Genomic DNA, 23,332 nt, shown 5'->3' on the forward strand with positions numbered 1-23,332 from the left:
ATCCATAAATAACATAAAGGAGAAACAAGACGAGGTTGATCATAAGGTAAACATTCTCGCGGGAAAATTCTCGCAGTTAAGTTTAGAAAGGAAAAGCATTTCTTCAGACAATATTGAACATACGGTCAGAGCACCTATACAATCTATGACCGAAAGTTCTGAAGAAAATTTATGTAATAAATATGAGAGCACCTATACAATCTATGACCGAAAGTTCTGAAGAAAATTTATGTAATAAAAGTTTTCGAGAAGCCAAAGAACAACTAGGCGAAGAACTTAAACAATGGAAAGAAAACATTGAGAGATCTTTAAATCTAGATTTGTGTTCCACGCAAGGAAATGAACCCATGACAAGATCTATCAATGAAGCTACATTATTTACCCGATCAAGTGCAGACAGGGACATTAATGTACACGCTCGTTTTTGCAATCAACATCAATCACAACACTATGAGGGTAGTCATAATGCCTGTAATTGTAAAAGCAATACTGAGGAGAAAATGCTGAAACAACGCCAATTCCAGATCTACAACCCAGACAAGAAAAATGTTCATCCCGTAGTGTTTATAAGAAGTTTTAGGGGAGTATTGCCAAAAATTTGGAGTGAGTGGCAAAAGGTTAGTTTCGTGACCGGTTATATTCAGGGGTCAGGAGCTATATGGGCGTCTGATATGATATCAACTTGGGACACATATGAAGATTTTGAACGAGCATTTCTATCCAAATACTGGTCCGAAGGAGTACAAGAACGTTTAAGGCAGGAGGTATTATACCCGGAACCTTTTTCTTTTTCACGTGGGTCTTTAAAGAAATACTTTGAGAAATATATAAACAAATCGCGGTATTGGGATAAGCCTATGCCTCTACAAGACGTGATTGGCATATTAAAATCTCGACTTCCGGCCAGCATCAGAAATAGAATGCTGTATATTAATGAGCATGACCTTGACTCTTTCATGACTACACTTGACACTATAGATATGATCGAGGAAGATGAACATCAGCCAAGACAACCGGTTATGCAGAGGAGAGCGATTGAGGCACCAAATGCAAACCGGAATGGAAACGGATTTAATAATTATTATACTAGGAATAGTCAGGGATTCAACGGAAACAATTGCAACGGAAATGGAAATTTCAATAACAGTGCTGCGAGGGGCAGATTCAGAGACAATCGAACAGGTCGCAGAAACAACCCAATGTTTGGAAATGCAAGAGATTATCAGAACCAGCAGTTTTCAAATAATAATAATGCGTACAGAAATTCTGACACTCGATTTGAAGCAAATAACACAACCAGTCATCAACAACAACCAGTCATAACAGAAGTAGTAGATGATCCAAGAGGAAATAATAATCGACATTTAAACTGAAGAGGGCCGCTTTATGCTCCGTAAAGTCGGCCGGGGAATACAAAAGGGGCAAACCTGTTTTAAACGAAATTAATTCCGTGGCAATGTTGAGATATAATGAAGGCGAATTAATGACAGATGAATTGACAAGAGACTTAGAGGCCTGTGTAGTCGAAGATAAAAAGGTTCCTGTGTCTGAGATCATCACAGAAGTGGGAGGAATTTTAACCAATGTTGTATTGGACACAGCTTCATCTACAGACGTAGTATCCGGAACTTTGTTTCGCAGAATTAGTAAAATTAAGAAAATCCCTGTCCTACCAGTACAAAATTGCCGAGTTATAGGTGCAGTGGGAGCAAAATCCAGGAACGTCAAGATACAAACGCTTATAGAGATAAAATTGGGAAATGTAGCTAAACAATGCACATTCCTTGTAGTGGAAAAGTTGTTAGTAGATTGTATTCTTGGCATTGGAACTTCGCAATCCTGCAATTGCAAGTTGGACTTGGTAGAAGGAAAGGTGCATTTGAAAATCGAAGATCAATTTGTTACACTGATCTTACTGAGAAAGGAGGCAGTGTATGAGCGATATTTCCGTGGTGCTGCTGTGCAGTTGATTTGTGCTGAAAATAATAATATGTGCCGACTACCGATCAAGTCAATTCAAGAAGAGGATTTCAGACAAACAGTCGAACAGAAGATTGCTGAGTCAGATTGCCTAACGGATAGTCAGAGGGAAAAATTATTCAATATATTAACAGAATATGAGTCAGTTTTCGATTAAAAGCCCGGAATTATTAGAGGATATGTTTGTACATTACAGATTAAGCCCCATAAGACATTTTGCTGCACACACTATCCCATTCCCTGGCGATTAAAACAACCAGTTCAGGAAGAGATCAAAAAAATGTTAAACTGGAATCTTATTGAACCGTCGAACAGCCCATATTGTTCTCCGTTGCTTGTTGTAACAAAGCCAGGAGGAAAAGTTCGATTGGTATTAGATGCAAGGCAAATTAACAAAATTACAGTACCTGTGCGCACACATTCGGAGAACATCGATAAGTTAATACAGAAATTTCAAGATGTATCCTATTTAACCAGTATTGATTTGAGAAGTTCGTTCTGGCAAGTCCAGTTAGACAAGCACTCAAGAAAATGTACTGCTTTTATATATGGAGGGAGAAGCTATCAGTTCAAGATCGTTCCGTTTGGTCTCAATATCAGCTCTGGAGTTTTTATTTCTGCGTTGGACTATGCCCTAGGACCAGAACTACGTAGTCGAATAACAATTTTTGTGGACGATCTATTAATTGCCTCTAAAACTTGGGAGGAACATGTACAACTTATTAGGAGGATTTTTGCTGCGTTCAAACAGACTGGTATAACTGCAAAGGAATTCTTCCAACAGAAGCGAAGATTAGTGCGATAAAAATTTTTCCAACTCCAAGAAACAGATTCATGAGAACGTACTGTCATGATAAAGAAACTACCTGGATAAACTATTTGACCGAGTTTGAGCAGATTTATAATAATTTACCTCATAGTTCTACAAACTTTACCCCGAATGAACTGATGTTCAGAGATAACGAAAGAAACTTTTGGGTAGATAACTTGCCTAAACTCGAGGACACCAAAATGTCATGGGAAGAAAAAATTCGCAATGTTCTCATTAATATTACGGAGAAAGCAAGACAGCGAAAGGAAATCCATGACAGAAACATCAAACTGATTCAGACTTTCAATATCGGACAAAAAATTCTTTTAAGAAGACACATCAAGTCATCAAGGTTGAAGAAGACCATCAGAAAATGGAATCTAATTTATACAGGTCCATATATAATAGTTGATATACCGAATCCTGGTGCGTATTTATTAGCATATCCGGATTCTGGAAGAATAAAAGGATTATTTCCCCATGTAGACCTAAAGAGGTACTTTTAAGAAAAGGGTTTCAAATTAAATGAAAAGTCTATATGAAGTATTTGGGTGTTAAAAATGAAGTACGAAGGACAGTATGCCTCAGCTACTGTGATAGGTTAAATGTCAGCATGCCAAGCATCTGTGATAGTTCAATGAACAGTAAGCGTTTGCTTCTGTGATAGTATAGGAATATTTAGAAAAGTAAGTGGAACTGTAGCTATTGCTGCTGTGAAGACTTACGGTTTATCTGTCTATACGATGATCACCAAAGAAGCTTGTGCGTGTGAAATAATATACATTCATGGAGTGTTAATCTCCAGTGAGAATAAGTTTACTGAAACTATATGGTCGAATACGGCGCTTGCGTGTGAAGTTAGTGTTTGTAAACTGACAGTTCACAGGAGAACAAATGAACCGCGTTAGGAAATTAGAATCGATTGCCACTGTCCACAGATATAAAGACTCGCTGGGTTTTTTTTTTTTTTTTTTTTTTTTGCGCGAGCTAAATTCTATTCAAGAGAATTTAATTAACCAGCTTAGTGTGTGTTTATAAAATTAGAGTTAATAAGAAAGTTCTTCATTGAATTTATAATAATGTGTCATCCCCTAATTTATTATCCAACAATTACTGCAAAGCATGATGGGAACGTCGTCAAAGATAGACACTACTCCAAGAGGTAGACCGAATGGCAAATCCTCCGTTGTTCGTAGAAACAATGCAAAGGGGTCAAAGGATTTTGGAGGACCCCAACCAACATGTATGCAGCCCTCAACACTGAAATTTAAGAAAGCAACTATGTTTGCAACCCTAAATGTAAACTCTCTAATTAAAGTAGGAAAATTGAAATTATTGATTGAAAAGCTGAACCAGAAAGAAATTTTAATATGTGCATTGCAAGAAACAAGGTTTTTAGATGAAACTGCTTTAGATTTTGAAAACTATCGTTTATTTAAAGGAAAACCAGGTAAAATCTTAATGAAACAAATGCCATACCTGGGAACAGCATTTCTGGTACATCACTCAATTTTAGATTCAGTTACTAACTTCTACTCGAGTTCTGAGAGACTATCCATTCTTGGGATTAAATGTAAAAACAAAGGATACTCTATAATCAACTGCCATGCACCCATAAACCAGGACAACAAAAATAACCCGGAGAAAGTTGAAGAATTTTGGGAGATACTTGAAATGGAACTGGATAGGTGCTCAAAGAAGAACATCAAAATGTTAGTAGGCGATTTTAACGCACAAATAGGAAGGGAGAAAAAATACCATGGAACAGTAGGCCTCTTCCCAGGTCACAAAAGAACTTCAAAAAATGGAGAAAAGCTTATAGAGGTATGTAGGCATTTCAACTTGAAAATAATGACAACACATCTCAAAAAGCTGAGCCGAAAAACTAAAACATGGAGATCACCAAATCCACTTCTCGGAGAATTCCAAATTGACCATGTGGCTATCTCACTTCATTGTCAAGAAGAAATTCAAAACACTAAAGTGCTGAAAAGCCTTGATGTTGATTCAGACCACTATTTGACTACGATTAAATTCAGACCACTCCCATTTCGAAAAGAGAAGAAAACCTTTTACAAAATTCCAAAATATAACACAGAAACTTTAAAAAATGAAGAAATTAAACAACGGTTTCAAAGAGCATTGCACAAAGATAGCGATGGCATATCCACAATAAATAAGGAAGCGGGATGGGAGGAGATCAAAAACGAAATAGTTGAAATAGCAAAAGAAAATTGTCTCGTGAAAAGAGTAAGAAGACATCCATGGTGGGACAATGAATGTGATGAGAACCTGGAGAAGAGACAGAAATTGTGGCAGAAATGGAACTCCACAAAAGATCCTCAAGATCTTGACAATTTTAAAATCCAGAGAAGAGAAACAGCTAAGCTTTTCCGTAATAAAAAAAGAACACAATTTCAGGATAACCTAGAACAGATTGAGGAAGACTTTAAAAGAAATAATTCTAGAGATTTCTACAAAACTTTTAGAAAACAGCTAACCAAATACCAATCCCCAAATTTATGTTTTAAAGATGAAGAGAACAAGCTAGGTTTGACAAACAAGACTAATTGTGAAATATTAGCAAAATATTTCGAGAATCTACTAAATTGTGAACCCCCCAAAGATAAAATGAGTTTTGAAAACCACCGAAATACTAATACCGAGTCAAAACCTCCAGACGCTGAAGAAATAAAACACATAATACACAGTCTAAAAAACAATAAAGCCCCAGGTGAAGACTCCATAGTACCAGAAATCCTAAAAATAATGGATACCAACCTCCCACAAGTTTTGGAACATATGTTTAAGAAGATCTGGGACGAAGAAAGAATTCCTGAAGACTGGCAGTGTGCCCTGATACACCCACTACACAAAAAGGGGGATAAGATGAATGTTAATAATTATAGAGGGATCTCGCTACTACCAGTAGGATACAAAATTTTGTCAAGGAAATTACTTCAAATCGTGGAGCCAGTTCTGGATAAAAAAATAGGTGAATATCAAGCAGGTTTTAGACAAGGTAGATCCTGTGTTCAACAAATATTTAACCTGAAAACACTAATTCGTTACAGAATCTCAAGAGGCCAGAGATTTGCAATAGTATTTGTAGATTTCAAAAAAGCATACGACTCGGTAGATAGAGAAACATTACTGAAAGTATTGGAAGAATTTGGGGTCGATAAGAAAACAATTCAAATTATCAAACAGACGCTAACAAACAGTAAGGCCAAAGTTAAATTTATGGGTGAAATTTCAAGGAAGTTCGAAATTAAAACAGGTGTTAGACAAGGTGATGGTTTATCCCCAATCCTCTTCAACTGCGTACTGGAAAAGATATTGAGAATATGGAAAGAAGAACTCAAAGGCACCAAGAATGACATCAGAATTGGAACAAAAAAAGAAAAAATAGAAGTGGACTGTTTAGCTTTTGCAGACGATCTGGCAATAATTACAGAAAACGAAGAAATAGCTCAGAATTACTTGGAGAAACTACAAGAAGTTTCGGCCAGAGCTGGACTGCAGATTTCATTTGAAAAAACCGTGTATATGTCTAATCATAGAAATAACAAGAAAAATCTTATTACTAAATACGGCAATATTAAGAGAGTAGAAAAATTTAAGTATTTAGGTGAAATAATTCAAGTGAATGGTTTAGACATGAGTGCAAACCAGGCGAGAGCAAGGAAAATGGAATTTGCTTTTCAAAAAACCAAAGACATATATAACAAAAAAACATTTCGATTCAAGCTAAATTAAGACATTATAAAACTGTCATTAGACCAGAATGCCTGTATGCATCGGAGTGCCTAACTCTTAACAAAAAGGGGGAAATAGAAAACATGGAAAGGAAAGAAAGGAAAATTTTGAGAAAAATATTAGGACCGAGAAAGATTGGAGAAGAGTACAAGCTAAAGAGTAATAAGGAAATATACAAAACTATTGAGAAAGTGAGTGATGCAATGCGTAAACGCAGACTAACGTTTTATGGTCACCTGTCGAGGATGGATGGAAACAGACTAACAAGAAAAGTGTTTGAACATAGTAACAGGAACGAAAAAACCAACAATAAATGGATACAGATGGTGAAAAAGGATTTGGCCTATTTTAATGTCACCCGTGAGTCAATCAGGGACAGGAAAAAGTTTAGACAAATAGTGAACGAAATTAAGTGTTTTCCAGAAGAAACGAAACTAAAGAATAATAACAGGAAATGGTCGGAAGAGCGGAGGAGGAACCATTCGAAAATGATGAGGAAATATTGGGAAGAGAGAAAAAAGATCAAAAAGCCGGGCAAGTGAATTGTTGAACGTGGTCCAAAGATGGCCGAAATCGAAAGAAGAAGAAGAAGAAGAATGTGTCATTTTCCAGTTGGATTTGTTCATTGTTATATTGCATTCATATATGTTCATGAGAAAATGCGGCATTTGGAGTATAAAAGAGAAAAATTAATTTCAGCTGGAGAGGTCATGCAGCAAGACATAATCAAACGTTCTCTTTCAGCAAAATTTCATTTTAATCATGTATGAGTAAGATATAATTTGTTTTGGAAATTGTCTCCAATAATAAAGTTTTTGACATTCTGACATGCTATCCACATTCGTACTTGAAACCAAATTAGGAAAGATTCATATCTACTTCCACCTGGAAAAGCCAACGAAAAATAAATAAATAAATAAATAATTAAAACCAGGATTAGAACCTTTCGGCTTACTCAAGAAGATGGATGAAATTATCCATGTTTTCAAAATTGTTTTCCGATCTGGAGTTGTGATATTGTGCAACTACAGTATCGATTAAAACACCTAAGTGTGGAAAGTATAAGACGAATGGATTTTCCCATTCCTCAGATGCAAGATTGGATGGATCAGGTCCATATTTGAGTTCAAAATGAATCTGTAAAATTTCGACTAACCATTCTCTTCCAGGAATCTATAATAGTTGAACATTCCTTATACGAATTTCGATTGTTTCATGCCACAATCCTGAGTACCTGTTCCTGAGTTTCCTTCTGATCTCTCAAATCCGTTGCGTCTCCTGTCCGGTACGCCAATGCGACGCCTGTCCTCCGTGCCGTGTCCCATGTTCCTGTTCGATCAGTTTCACCGCAGTTCAGCAAGACATCGATGAAGAAAATTTTTCAGAAGATTGTAAAAAAAAATTGCATGTGTAAAGTTTTTTTTTGGCTATGAGGCAGATTTTATCTTTCCTATGAATTCTAGATAACTCTAAAATTTCTAAATTATTCTGTCTTTCCTATCATCTGTGATACCTAGTTGGGGTCTAAGCCTCCAGGTTTTCCGGGGTTTCCCTGTGAAGGCCAGTTCCTGAATAGGTAGACCTGATTAACTACTATGTAAGTCCATCTTCCCTGGTTGTGTACGTGGGATGCGGGTATGCCCCAGTACACGTGAAAGCAACAACTAGGTATCTAGGAAACGAAGATACCAAATCTCTTTCAATTCTTGTAATCCAAAAAAATTCTTACTAACTTCTTAAAATTTATAGGAACGTATGTTCCACGAATTCTAACGAGTTAGCTAAGCCAATAGTTAGCTCGCAAAGTGGATACATATCAACTTTGCTCGCTGCGAGGGGCGATGTAATGTCTCTTGCAGCGGTCTCTCCGCGCTATTTTCAGAAATTTTATAAATTATATAACTCAGTACATATCTCGAAATATCTCTTCTTATCTTACCGATTATCAATGCAAAGTAGTTTCAAGCCCAATTATTCCTTGGAGCCTCCATTTACTCCATGGAATAGCTTCTCTGCTATCTATGTTTTTCTCTTATAAAAAGAATAGGGGATTTCTTGCCGATTAGTCGAAAAAGAAGGATGTATATGTATGTATTGTTGAGCTAGTCGCCATCTTGATGAGATTCTGTATGAGAAGGAATTTAATACATGAACTAAACTAAAGTAAGTGTGTTCGCGTATTATTTAACGGATTATTATTATTGACAGTGTCTGCATACTACACTGTGTTGCACGGGATCAGTGGGGAACGTCTGATTTACACTGGACGAACCTGCCGTTTTGTATGCTCAACATATCCAGTTACTTCAAATAAATAGGCTAACACGGTCTTACCAGCAGATCTCCGGACTTCCCCATGTGATCACCGAAATTAATAATTATTACGAATGTTTCCAGGAGATCGACTGACAATTTTCGTCGCACCGAGACTTCGAAATTGCTTCACTGCCTTATGGAATTTAAGTTAAGCTTAATTTAATCGGGATAGAACAGTATTGAACTGTGTGAATGTGATAAGCCTGCTTTGTCAATGAAAATTCCCTTAATATACGCATGTTTTTACTATCCTGATCAGTGAAGCTAAATCAGGCCGGTGTGAGAGAGGTTTTACATTTTAGATCCCATACAAAATATATTAAAAACTGATATGGTCAAGAGCCCAGGAGAGGTGCTGCAGGCGATGTCGTGCTATTAGCACAGGCACCCGAGTCGATCGTCTGCCCATTAACACCAATTATAGCTGCGCTATCCTAACGGATACTTCATCGCATGGTCCACATAGATTTCACCCAGTATTATTTGTACGTTAGCACTGACAACTGTCCGCAGCCCGTAGTCTCGCGGTAGCATTCTCGCTTCCCGCGCACGGGGTCCTGGGTTCGATTCCCAGCGCGGTCAGGGATTTTTCCTGCCTCGAGATGACTGGGTGTTGTGTCGTCTTCATCATCATCATTCATCGCTATTATGGTCGGAGGAAGGCAATGGCAAACCACCTCCACTATGACCTTGCCTAGTATGTGAGCACTATGGGACTTAACAAAAAAAATGGTTCAAATGGCTCTGAGCACTATGGGACTCAACATCTTAGGTCATAAGTCCCCTAGAACTTAGAACTACTTAAACCTAACTAACCTAAGGACATCACACACACCCATGCCCGAGGCAGGATTCGAACCTGCGACCGTAGCGGTCGCGCGGTTCCAGACTGAAGCAGCTAGAACCTCTCGGCCACGCCGGCCGGCCCCGGCATCGTCCCGTACGCTCCACAGAGTATGGGACCTCATCATCAGCACTGACAACTATGTGCAAACGCCGCTGCTCTCGGTCGTTAAGTGAATGCCTTCAGCCATTGCATTGTCTGTGGTGAGAGGTTATGCCTTGTAAGGTGTCAGGCAAATCCAACACCTTCCATGAAAACCCTGACATGATAAGCAAATCCAGTATTATGTCACATAGCTCCGAATAAATCGTAACATTAAATTAACCAAAGTAATACGAGCAACGAGTGTGCAAATGGAATACCACAGACTAACACAAGAATGCCTAAATGCATGTCATACCTTCCCACCGTGAGACAGACGCAGTTCCGAGGGGAGAAACGAGAACAGAAGCGGAGAGCAGAACCGTGTTAAGCTAGAAGGCCCTACGATAAGGGACGGACACCCACGTCGCCAGTTAACCGCCAGGACCACCCCCCAGCCCATGTTAAAAGCTAGAGCCCTCCAGAAGAACAGTATAGATCTTACGATAACACTAAAAGGGCCACACCAGCCGCAAGTTTTAGCGTGAGACTTTTTCGCGTCTCTGTTACGTTGCAAACTTTAAAAACATTGCCCCACCACGAAAAGTATAACGTTTCTCATTAGAAAGACAGAATTTTTGTAGGCAGAGCTTAAGGTTATCATTGAGACCCTGATTGGTCAGATGAAAACACAGCCAGATTTTTTTTTTAAAACCAACTTCGGTAAATTATAGTAAGGAGAAGTTAGGAGAGAGTTGCTTCCGAGTCGGCGAGTTGCGTGGAGCTGTGCCGACCGACGCCCCCTGACATTGCCTAACCAACGACAAGGTAATGAACGCACGCGATGCCGCATAACAGCGCATAAAGCTTTACGCAGAACTGCAGAAGTCTCATCTGTTACACCCCCGTTTTGCGTAATACTAGTGTCGATCGTCAATTAAAGCTCATGGTATTCACATTTGCTACGCAAGTTAAAATCTGAAATGCGATGCTTTTTCTGTTATATAATTATTGAGAAGCCACATCAGCCACTGTAATTTACGAAAAGTTAGATAAGTAATCGAAGATAATTGAGGGTCTGTGTAGACCATTTTGATAGTTTTCTCTTTTGTGAAGCTTTATTTAAACCTAGATTATAGATGTGATATGACATAGGTCATCCTTCGATCCATTGTAGAACTTGGAAACCCATTCAGGGAATATTCGTTCACATTTTTGTTGAACGCAGTGGGTTTTTATCATCCTGTATTAAAACATTTCCTCTTATCAATAGTGCAATTTATAAACAATGTTTTGTGAGTAGAATAAAATTTCCAATGGTAAAATTAACTGCTTTTTCGACGTTATTTTACCAGCTAACTAAAAATAGGAAAGCCTTGAACCCCTTCCACTAAATTTAGTTAGTATTAAGATTCTTTTACAGGGAGTGCAGTGGAGCTGACGCTGAAATCATTAAGTATTTGGTTATATCATCGCTATTCTCACTGAACTCTTCTGAACTCTACATGTCATGTGTGGTCTGGCGTCTCCTTACCAGCAACAGGTCCCAGGTTCAAACTAGTCAATTCCCTAAAAAACACGCTCAGAGCGTCGTTGCGCGAAAGTGGTAGGGAGACACGACATAGAACAACAGACACCAAGCAGAATGTTAGAGCCTGAAATTTGGTATTCTCGGCACACTCTTGACACTGATATCGGAACATTGGTTTCTCAAACGAATTGCGAAATGGAATGTCTCACGCATCTAGCTCCAACTACCATTCCACTGTTATTACTCTGTCGTGTGGAAACCTTTTTACTTGAATCACCTGTGTGCAAATAACAGCTCCGTCAAAGCACTGAACTTTTGTACGTTGTACTCATCATACTGCTACCATCTGTATATGTGCATATCGTTATGCCACGACTTTTGTCATCCCAGCGTAATTAGCGATCTTGGTTGTTGAATGTCACCTCAGTGTAATTAGCGATGTTGTTTGTTCAATGGCACCCCAGTGTAACTAGCGATCTTGTTTCTTCAATGTCATCCCAGTGTAATTAGCGATCTTGGTTGTTGAAAGTCACCCCAGTGTAATTAGCGATGATGGTTGTTGTATGTCACCTCAGTGTAATTAGCGATCTTGGTTGTTAAATTTCACCCCAGTGTAATTAGCGATCTTGGTTGTTGAATGTCACCCCAGTGTAATTAGCGATCTTGGATGTTGAATGTGACCTCAGCGTAATTAGCGATCTTCGTTTTTGTATGTCACACCAGTGTAATTAGCGATCTTCGTTTTTGTATGTCACCTCAGTGTAATTAGCGATCTTGGTTGTTGAAAGTCACCCCAGTGTAATTAGCGATGATGGTTGTTGTATGTCACCTCAGTGTAATTAGCGATCTTGGTTGTTAAATTTCACCCCAGTGTAATTAGCGATCTTGGTTGTTGAATGTCACCCCAGTGTAATTAGCGATCTTGGTTGTTGAATGGCACCTCAGTGTAGTTAGCGATCTTGGTTGTTGAACTTCTTACTTCCGTACTTCACTTTATCAGTGGGCTGCGACGTTCTGTTTTGGATCTTATGGTGGAGAGCAGTGGTATTGTGGCACAGGGTTTTCAATATTTTTCAGGACACATTCCGGGAAAAACAAAGTAAAATTAAAAAAAACTGCCTACCCCTCGCAAACAAGCATTGTTGAGCAGTAGCAAAGACGAATCTGAAATACCTTAGGTAACTTTACGTCTACTTCGGCGACGACGGGCACACCAAAGTAGAATTTCAAGGCTGATACAGAGCTGCGTAATTGCTTAATCCGGTGCGTGGTTCTGTGATGGGCGTCCGGATCTACGAAGTGCCGAGGCTCGGCGCTGATTGCGTGACGTAGGACAGTTCAGCGCGTCGGGCAGCGGCAGCGGTTAATTAGAGGCCTCGAGACGGGCGCGCCTGATCGCGGGACATTAATTCGCCCGCGAGTGGCCTCTGCCGGCAATCTCAGCACAACTCAGCGGGCGCAGCAATCTCGGAGCACTCGGCGCGTTTCCTGCCTCGCCGAGTTTAGCTCGCCGCTGCGTCCAGACGTCAGGTGACCTACATTCCCAGTGTTGCTCGCCAACTTCCTAATTGCTTTCCGCCAATCAGTGCGGTTATTTCCAGGTGCGGAAATTCTGAGACCTGCGTGGAAGGAGGAACTGTATCATGACTGGCGTTCTAAGAAGAAAGGAAGAGAGAAAATCAATATGAATAGCCTCCGGTGAACGATTTAATCCCTGGATTGCTAATACTAGATTTACACAGCCTTAACGAAGATTGTTGGGCTGGTGCATAATTTCATAACATTTTTCCATAAGTTTAATAAACACGACCGCTATACATAACAGAGACTTAAGTCATCAGTAATATAATATCTTTCACTATTTACAACCCTAAAGCACGACTCACGCTCGTAGCTCAGATGGATCAGGAACACATTGCCCCCTTACGCTTCAGTGATACTGTCCGCTGCTTGGGCTTAGATTTCATGAACGACATACGACGCGCGACGACGCTCAATTATCGACGCCTTCTTAAGCAAATTAGGGCCGGAATTGCAAATCAGCGCTTGCGATCCCTCAACATCGTTCAGCGGGCGTATTATGCCAATGTATACCTTGCGTCCCGCATACCGCATGTCGCCAAAACGCTACCCATTCCGAAACCCTTGGCTCGTAGCATTATGGCAGCGCTGGGATACTTCGTCGCCGCTGATATGTTACTGACGATCAGATACGTATCTCTTACCCTCCCCAAGGAAAAAGGTGGTCTCGGCCTAGTTAACATCCATGATAGGGCCATTGCCCTCTATGTTAGCTCACATTTATGACTGCTGCGCCGTTGTCGTACGAGCCTCACGAGTCTGCTTCTGACGGCGCTACGACCTGCTTCACTAAGAGCGCCGGTGCCACTACAGGCCATCCCAGCGCCCCTCTTACAGGGTGTTTCAAAAATGACCGGTATATTTGAAACGGCAATAAAAACTAAACGAGCAGCGATAGAAATACACCGTTTGTTGCAATATGCTTGGGACAACAGTACATTTTCAGGCGGACAAACTTTCGAAATTACAGTAGTTACAATTTTCAACAACAGATGGCGCTGCAAGTGATGTGAAAGATATAGAAGACAACGCAGTCTGTGGGTGCGCCATTCTGTACGTCGTCTTTCTGCTGTAAGCGTGTGCTGTTCACAACGTGCAAGTGTGCTGTAGACAACATGGTTTATTCCTTAGAACAGAGGATTTTTCTGGTGTTGGAATTCCACCGCCTAGAACACAGTGTTGTTGCAACAAGACGAAGTTTTCAACGGAGGTTTAATGTAACCAAAGGACCGAAAAGCGATACAATAAAGGATCTGTTTGAAAAATTTCGCCCGCATCTCGTGGTCGTGCGGTAGCGTTCTCGCTACCCACGCCCGGGTTCCCGGGTTCGATTCCCGGCGGGGTCAGGGATTTTCTCTGCCTCGTGATGGCTGGGTGTTGTGTGCTTTCCTTAGGTTAGTTAGGTTTAAGTAGTTCTAAGTTCTAGGGGACTTATAACCACAGCAGTTGAGTCCCATAGTGCTCAGGGCCATTTGAACCATTTTTTGAAAAATTTCAACGGACTGGGAACGTGACGGATGAACGTGCTGGAAAGGTAGGACGACAGCGTACGGCAACCACAGAGGGCATCGCGCAGCTAGTGCAGCAGGTGATCCAACAGCGGCCTCGGGTTTCCGTTCGCCGTGTTGCAGCTGCGGTCCAAATGACGCCAACGTCCACGTATCGTCTCATGCGCCAGAGTTTACACCTCTATCCATACAAAATTCAAACGCGGCAACCCCTCAGCGCCGCTACCATTGCTGCACGAGAGACATTCGCTAACGATATAGTGCACAGGATTGATGACGGCGATATGCATGTGGGCAGCATTTGGTTTACTGACGAAGCTTATTTTTACCTGGACGGCTTCGTCAATAAACAGAACTGGCGCATATGGGGAACCGAAAAGCCCCATGTTGCAGTCCCATCGTCCCTGCATCCTCAAAAAGTACTGGTCTGGGCCGCCATTTCTTCCAAAGGAATCATTGGCCCATTTTTCAGATCCGAAACGATTACTGCATCACGCTATCTGGACATTCTTCGTGAATTTGTGGCGGTACAAACTGCCTTAGACGACACTGCGAACACCTCGTGGTTTATGCAAGATGGTGCCCGGTCACATCGCACGGCCGACGTCTTTAATTTCCTGAATGAATATTTCGATGATCGTGTGATTGCTTTGGGCTATCTGAAACATACAGGAGGCGGCGTGGATTGGCCTCCCTATTCGCCAGACATGAACCCCTGTGACTTCTTTCTGTGGGGACACTTGAAAGACCAGGTGTACCGCCAGAATCCAGAAACAATTGAACAGCTGAAGCAGTACATCTCATCTGCATGTGAACCCATTCCGCCAGACACGTTGTCAATGGTTTCGGGTAATTTCATTCAGAGACTACGCCATATTATTGCTACGTATGGTGGATATGTGGAAAATATCGTACTATAGAGTTTCCCAGACCGCAGCGCCATCTGTTGTTGAAAATTGTAACTACTGTAATTTCGAAAGTTTGTCTGCCTGAAAATGTACTGTTGTCCCAAGCATATTGCAACAAACGGTGTATTTCTATCGCTGCTCGTTTAGTTTTTATTGCCGTTTCAAATATACCGGTCATTTTTGAAACACCCTGTATATATAGGACGTTTGTCTTTAGAACAAAGTTATTGCAGTGCAGCGCTCACGACACCACGAATGGCCACAACTCGACGCCTATATCATGACATGCTGCAACGCTGCCCCCTAAATGTGGTCGAACTAAAATATCCTGACGTACGGTGGCGCGTGGTGTGGAAGACTGTACACGATGCCGTGCTTGATTCCGATGTTGTTTCCCAATGGTACGTAGTCGTTAATGGGAAGCTGGTGACGCAAGAACGTCTCTACAACATCCACATGGCAGAATCTCCCAATTGTGTGGGTTGTAATGCAGTACATTCTGACGAGCACCGCCTCAGCTGTGGAGAGGCGGAGCCGGTTTGGCACCTAGTGCGGCAGATGCTGGCTTATCTCTTGCGAGTTAGGCCGGACCATATATCTGCACGCACGTTATTGTTTCCGAATGAGACATTTTACCCCAAGGCTCGAACCAACTCCGTCACCTGGATACGTGGACATGCGGTCCATTACCTCTGTCGTGACGGACACAAGAATTTACTTGACTTCTGGCTCTATTTGCAAGAAAGGCATCAGGCTATTTCCGGGCATACCAGATATCGACAATGCTTCGCAAACTACCTATGGAGTGCCTTTCACAGCCCGCCGTGTAGTTGGAATGTTCCAGGCACTGGAAGATGAGGTCAGAACGAACTGCAAACGATCATATACTGAACAATCTTTATCAGTGGGCGCAGCCGCTGGGAAGACTTACTACGAAGTGGTAGCTTTATTTTCATGTTATTTATGTTTACTATCTTCGATGGTGATTTCATTCTGTTTTAGTTTTCCAGGCTTGATTAACTATGACTGTTCGCATATTGAAATCTATATAAATAAAAAATAAAAACTTTTAAAAAATTAAAGAAAAACAATAAAAAATAAAAGTACCTTCCGCACCCTACTAGAAATATCCTTCCCCCCTTCCTTTCCTCGTGTTTTTATGGGTTGATGCACACACGTTAGTCTCGTATAGTGTAGTTTCTTCACATTTTAGATGGGGGATGGTTACGTATAGTTAGGAAGGCAATGCCTGAAGAGGTAAGAGTTCGTTTTTGTTTGGCGGGGACAGAAATGGCGGTGCCAAGTAGGGATGGCTATGATTTTGATTTATTTCTTTTGTTAGGAAAAAAAAACAAAGATGGTAGAGCACTTGCCCGTGAAAGGCAAAGGTCCCGTGTTCGAGTCTCGGTCCGGCACACAGTTTTAATCTGCCAGGAAGTTTCAGCGTAAGAGTTGTCTGCACACTCAGAATTATTTAGGTAAAAGTGGGAGAAATGTGAAGAATAGGCAGAAAAGGAACTGGAAATATGGACAACAGTATGAATGAACGGACAAAGAAAGAGATGAAGGAAGATACTCAGAACAGGACACTAAGGAGAGCCTCCAGTTGAAACCTGTTTTTAATTTTTTTTAATTTGAAAGGAAGTTCGCGATTGTCCAGATTTGGAGGATCCATTTTAGAAAGTATCCGCGAATATTTCTTAAAAGATATTTCCGCCGTTTAACAGTAGATTATTTATTTCACACAATCATGATCTCAGCTCTACAGCCATTCTCAAGTGCATATTGAAATATTACAATATATCTGACCTGTCTGTGACATGTCATCGTCGAAGAAACAAATTTCTGGTCTCATAAACCAAACGTCGTATTACAGGATATGAGTACATATCGAAGGTACATAATACGACTGACATCGTGCACACTGAGTAACCGTTAACACACAGTATGACATATTTGACAGCCATGTCACGGATTACGCGGCCCCTCCAGACGGACATTCGAGTCCTCACTCGAGAATGGGTATGTGTGTGTGTGTTGTTCTTAGCGCAAGTTAGTTTAAGCAGTGTGCAAGTCTGGGGACCGAAGACCTCCGCAGTTTGGTCCCTTAGGAATTCACACACTGTTGAACATTTGAACGGTGGATTCTGGACTCATTACTTGAATTCCATTACTATTGTATTTGATATGTAAATCTGAGTTTTTCCCGTGTTGGTGGTGGCTTTTTGGCGTACCTATTGCTTCGCTGACAGTTATCTATCCAAACAGATACAGCCAAACACTTTCACCCCCAAATATCATCATTATGAAGGGAATACATTTTTAAGAAGGCTAACTGGCAGAATATTAGCCAGACCCTGAGAAGAGCAGAATTACCGATTTGCAACGTTATCAGGCGATGATTTGATCCTCCACTTCTAACCTACGTAGTAGCAAAAAGTGGTGTGACAGTACTAGACAATGACAGTACAGACAATAAATAGATATGGAAACGTGACAGAATGCTACAAACGAGCAGTCGAGTTTCAACGTGCCGATGACCACACCATGAATAAAGTAGCCCGATTTGACCGTTCCCATTGCACACTGTCCAATGCGTCTACTGGGAATACCGTACCACACGCAGCCACGATAACAAGGCGTTAGAGCAGTGGTCGTAGAGGGATCCGAAAGGAACTGAACGAGTGTTGCACCTTGTCCATGACCATCTGTTTCAGACCCGACGTGAATTACCACTGTCAGTAAATGCAGATCCATCTGAACCAGTTTTCGAACGATTACTGCGGTGGGATCTGCTTTCAATTGACATCTGAAGTCCTGTATCCAGCACAAGTCCATTGCTAACAGCGGTACATGAAGCTGCACGCCCTCATCGGGCCAAACAACACAAAAACTGTAGTGTGTGGTGTGATTCGACAAGGCGCAATTTTGCTTATTTTCGAATAACAGACGACGTCGAGTGTAGTGATGGCCCAAGGAGTTGTTTAGCTCTCTGTGTTTGGAAGATGTAATTCACACCAGAGGTGGTTCTGTGATGTTTCGTGGGTGTTTGTCGTATCATAACCCATGTCCACTCAGTAAGGAAAACTTGAACACGAATCAGGATTTTACTTAAGTTGGAATCCATAAGATACCGCTGAGCAGCGACCGTCAGATTTTCACGAAGGAACAACAGTGATCAGTCGCACACACTCTGATTTTTCTTGCAGATCGATTTCAACTATTGAATAGTCATCGTCAGTGCGAAAAACAGTACGAAGGACAGAAAATGAGTAAAGTAACAGTGCTTACGACTAGTGTCACACATCCACACAAGATATGTGTAAAAGTAAACATACCGTGAAATATCCGGTGTGGTCACATTGACACGAAATTCAGACGCATATAGACCACAATTTGAGTACAGAAATACGCATAGCAATCCTTACCAAAGATACAACCAGTGGAAACAAAGTGGTCAGAGTCTAATAAAAATCTGCAGCATTCGTCAACAAAAAGACTGCAACGGCCTTTCATTGCGTCATATCACAACATTCATGCATTCTACGCGGGCACAGCATTAATTTTGTCACACCAACCCATTTTATTGTAAATTAATTACAAAAATCAGTGTACATTAATTACATCACTCTGTAAGACAATAAAAACGGAAAATATTTAACAGCTTAAGTATACTGAAGTAAAAACTGCATAGATCGAACATGCATGCCCTCTATATCATTAATTATGTTACACCAAGTTATTTTATTCTAAATAAACGACACATATCAGCGAGTATTTATTACATCAAGGAGTAGGGGTATAATACTGTGAGATTTTCCTGAAATTGTTATCCATAAAATGGGTGAACAATATGAATAGAAAATATTTAAAGACATAGCGCCCATGTGGCCTCGCTTTATAGCAAAATTGAGGTGAACATAAGTAATAAAACACAATACACATAACAAAAAAGCATTAAAGGCTAAGATATACTGGTGTAAAATTCCTTAGCTGGAACATATACGTATGTATGCATATATCAGGTTACAAACAGTCATATTACGTTTATTGTAAAACGACTAAAAATATAAAAAGGGAGAGCGTAGAAAGCGAAACTTACGTCAGAAAAAATGAGCGACAGAAGGCGTTGACAACCTACGGATGTAAAAATGATCAGCTATCTGACAAACATTAAAAGTTGCTTTGAAACAAAACAGTTGTTATTAAAACCTACAGTATAACAACTTTTACTACACTATATTTTATGTGTTATATATTTTCAATTTTAATTTTTTATCCATTTCAAGTATTTTAAAAATTTCAATATTATACACAATGTGTCCACTGATTTTTGTAATTTATTTACAATAAACTGGATTGGTCTGATACAATGAATGGTATGCCATATAGTAAGCGTGGAAGTTCGATTTTGACGAAGTGAAAGGCCGTTGCAGTCTTTTTGCAAGCAACAGCTTCAGTTTTATACTGGATTTTGACCACTTTGGCTCCACTGGCTTTTGTAATGATTGCTATACGTACTTCTGTATTCAAATTGTAATATTTGCAAAAACAGACATAATGTCTGATGGGAAACCTGACTCACTAGTTATACAATGTTAATTATAATTCGCCTTGATTGCAAATATGTTTATTCACATGACCAGCCGGCCGCGGTGGTCTCGCGGTTCTAGGCGCGCAGTCCGGAACCGTGCGACTGCTACGGTCGCAGGCTCGAATCCTGCCTCGGGCATGGATGTTTGTGATGCCCTTAGGTTAGTTAGGTTTAAGTAGTTCTAAGTTCTAGGGGACTAATGACCACAGCAGTTGAGTCCCATAGTGCTCAGAGCCATTTGAACCATTTTTTTTCACATGACCGGTTTCGGTTCCTCTACAACCATCTTCAGATCTGCAATTTCGGTTAATGTGAAGGTTGTGTGTGGACGGGTTACTCCTGTAACCGAAACTACAGAGCTGAAGATGGTTCTAGAGAAACCGAAACCGGTCATGTGAATAAAAATTTTTGCAATCAAGACGGATTATAATTAACATCGCAAATTGTGATCTACACGAGCCTCAACTTCATGCCAACGTGACCACACTAGGTTTTTTGTGCTATGTCGTCTTTCACAAGTACCTTATATAGCTGTGTGACACTGATGTAAGCGCTGTTACTTCACAGATATTTTGTCATTTTTACGATTTTACTACTATTGATGATTATTGTATAGTTTAAATTGAACTGCAATAACGTTCAGATTGTTCGCGACTAAACGCTGTGCTTGTTCCTATAAATTTCAACATCCTCGGTGACCAGTTGTTGTCCGTTCTTCTATATCTTTTTGTTGAGGACGCACACTACCCGTGTTCACAGGGTTGCAACTATACATTCTTGCTCTGACGAGCCCGCATCTCGTGGTCGTGCGGTAGCGTTCTCGCTTCCCACGCCCGGGTTCCCGGGTTCGATTCCCGGCGGGGTCAGGGATTTTCTCTGCCTCGTGATGGCTGGGTGTTGTGTGCTGTCCTTAGGTTAGTTAGGTTTAAGTAGTTCTAAGTTCTAGGGGACTTATGACCACAGCAGTTGAGTCCCATAGTGCTCAGAGCCATTTGAACCATTTTTTTGCTCTGACGAACACTGAGGCTCCCTTTCCACAGTAACAGGGTCAAAAAATCATCCATTTTCAGTCTCTTTTTGGAATAATGAGTGAATCGTAGCCATGAACATTCTCAATTTTGTTAGCTCTGCGGAATGTATTCATCATCTAAAAGCATATGTAGTCATTATCGCGGCAAAAGGCGGTGATATGTGGTAGTAGAGTAATGTTTATTTGGGGTGCCAAAATTTTTTTTTCCAGTGTGTTTATTAGACAATATCACTTTCACATCCCGTATATTCATTTTCCCTTCATGCAGCGTCGCTCTTCTGGTCCGGAACGATACGTTTCACCCAATTATGCGAAGCGCCGAGTCGTAGCAATTTTGGAATGGAGTGTCTGATGGAAAGCCTACCGGTTTATATTACAGTCGCCAACCGCACGCCCCCCCCCCCCCCCCTCTCCGCGCCCACACATCCCTCGCGCAGCGACTACATTACTCGACACTTTTCCGCCCCGCGAATCACAATTCAGTTTAAACAGGCGGCCGGGAGCGCATGTATGACCCGGAACGTGCGCGCCCTGGAGCGCCGCTCTGCGCATGCGCGGCCGGATCGGCGCACCCACGGGCGCTCCGGGCGAACCCTGGCGGTTGCGCGGCAACGTTCCTCCCCGTTGCCTGGCAACGCTCTCTCTGTACCCGGCGCGGCCGACGCGGCGCGCGCGGTAGGCGCAAACGCGCCGCAGACTGCCAGAAATAGCCCGGCTGCAGCGGCTGCGTGGGTGGCGCTATCTGGGTCACTGGGCGCGCGCTCGTGGGGGTCAAGGCGGCCGCGCGCGACCCTGCCTCGAGAGCGCGCGCTTGGGCGTGGCCTCTGCCGCGGCCAGAGGGCTCGTCATTAAAGTTTGCGGAACGGCCGACGTCCCGTACGCCAAAGGCACAAAGGCCGCTGAGTGACAGGCGCCGTATTGAACGTTCGGCGCACTTTACAGTAGCGCAACTGTGACCTATTGGACTCGTTTCCGGAAATCGTGACACCAGGCTAGAATTGAAGTTTCCAGGGAAGGTAAAATGACTGTGTTTGGCATTATATGAACATTACAGTTATAACAGATGAAACATTTCCTCTTCTGGGCAGTGGAGGGGGGAGAAGAATTAGATTGTAGCCTTGTTGCAGGAACCATTCCGTTGTCATCTGCAATGGTTTAGCTTTAAGATGGACAAATGCGAGGATAGAATTCCTTTTAAGCCGCGCGGGATTAGCAGAGCGGTCTAAAGAGCTGCAATCATAGACTGTGTGGCTGGTCCCGGCGGAGGTTCGAGTCCTCCCACGGGCATGGGTGTGGGTGTTTGTCCTTAGGATAATTTAGGTTAAGTAGTGTGTAAGCTTAGGGACTGATGACCTTAGCAGTTAAGTCCCATAAGATTTCACACACATTTGAACAATTCCTTCCAAAGGTACACTGCCTGACAATTTTTAAGGAACAGAGACTAATGGACAGGAATTGTCAAAAGCAACGTTGACACAGTACATTGTAACGGAGGTGGAATGGTATATTTGCGAGTATAACGAAAATTGGTACACGTTATACAACACGGAAAAGGAGGATAACAGACATAAATAACACCCAACATAAACATCGATGTTGACTCTCAGTAAAAAATATGCCCTGCTTGGATACTAATGCACATTTTGCACCTGTTATTCATGGTGGCTACCAAACTGTTCAGAATACTGTCCCAGTCCTCTCTCAAGGCGGTTTCCAGTTCTCTCAAGGCGGTTTCCAGCTCTTGTATAATTCTGGGAGGAAATTTTTGTTGAGAACCACGTCTGCCTGACATGCTCCATGATGTTATGTTTTCGGAGAGTAGGCTGGCCATCCATACATTCAGAATATCTTCACTTTCCAGTGTGTCCGGCACCTCAGCGATCCTGTGTGACCGGGTATGCTCGCCCATAAACATACACATGTGACCAAAAGTACCCAGACAACTCCAACAATACACGTTTTTCATATAAGGGCATTGTGCTGCCACCTACTGTCAGGTACTCCATATCAGTGACCTCAGTAGTCATTAGACATCGTGAGAGAGCATAATGGAGCGCTCCGCGGGTCTCACAGACTTCGAACGTGATCAGGTCGTAGGCTGTCACTTGTGTCATATGTCTGTAAGCGAGATTTCCACACTCATAAACATCCCTCGGTCCACTGTTTCCGATTTGATAGTGAAGTGCAAACGTGAAGGGACACGTCCAGCACTAAAACGCGCAGGTAGACCTCGTCTGTTGACTGACAGAGATCGCCGACAGTTGAAGAGGTTCGTAATGTGTAATAGGCAGACATCTATCCATACCATCACACAGGAATTCCAGAGTGCATCAGGATCCACTGCAAGTACTATGACAGTTAGGCGGAAGGTGAGAAAACTTGCATTTCA

At 41.7% G+C, this 23,332-nt stretch overlaps 1 protein-coding gene across 1 annotated transcript in view; it reads right to left on the reverse strand.

Moving 5' to 3' along the window:
• Positions 1 to 23,332, reverse strand: part of LOC126244919 (GTP-binding protein Rhes-like) — a 509,501-nt gene that overhangs the window by 430,158 nt on the left and 56,011 nt on the right. The gene's annotated exons all lie outside the window — the stretch shown is intronic.

This window comes from Schistocerca nitens, chromosome 1 (genome assembly GCF_023898315.1).
Source record: "Schistocerca nitens isolate TAMUIC-IGC-003100 chromosome 1, iqSchNite1.1, whole genome shotgun sequence".
In the NCBI taxonomy this organism is placed as follows: domain Eukaryota; kingdom Metazoa; phylum Arthropoda; class Insecta; order Orthoptera; family Acrididae; genus Schistocerca; species Schistocerca nitens.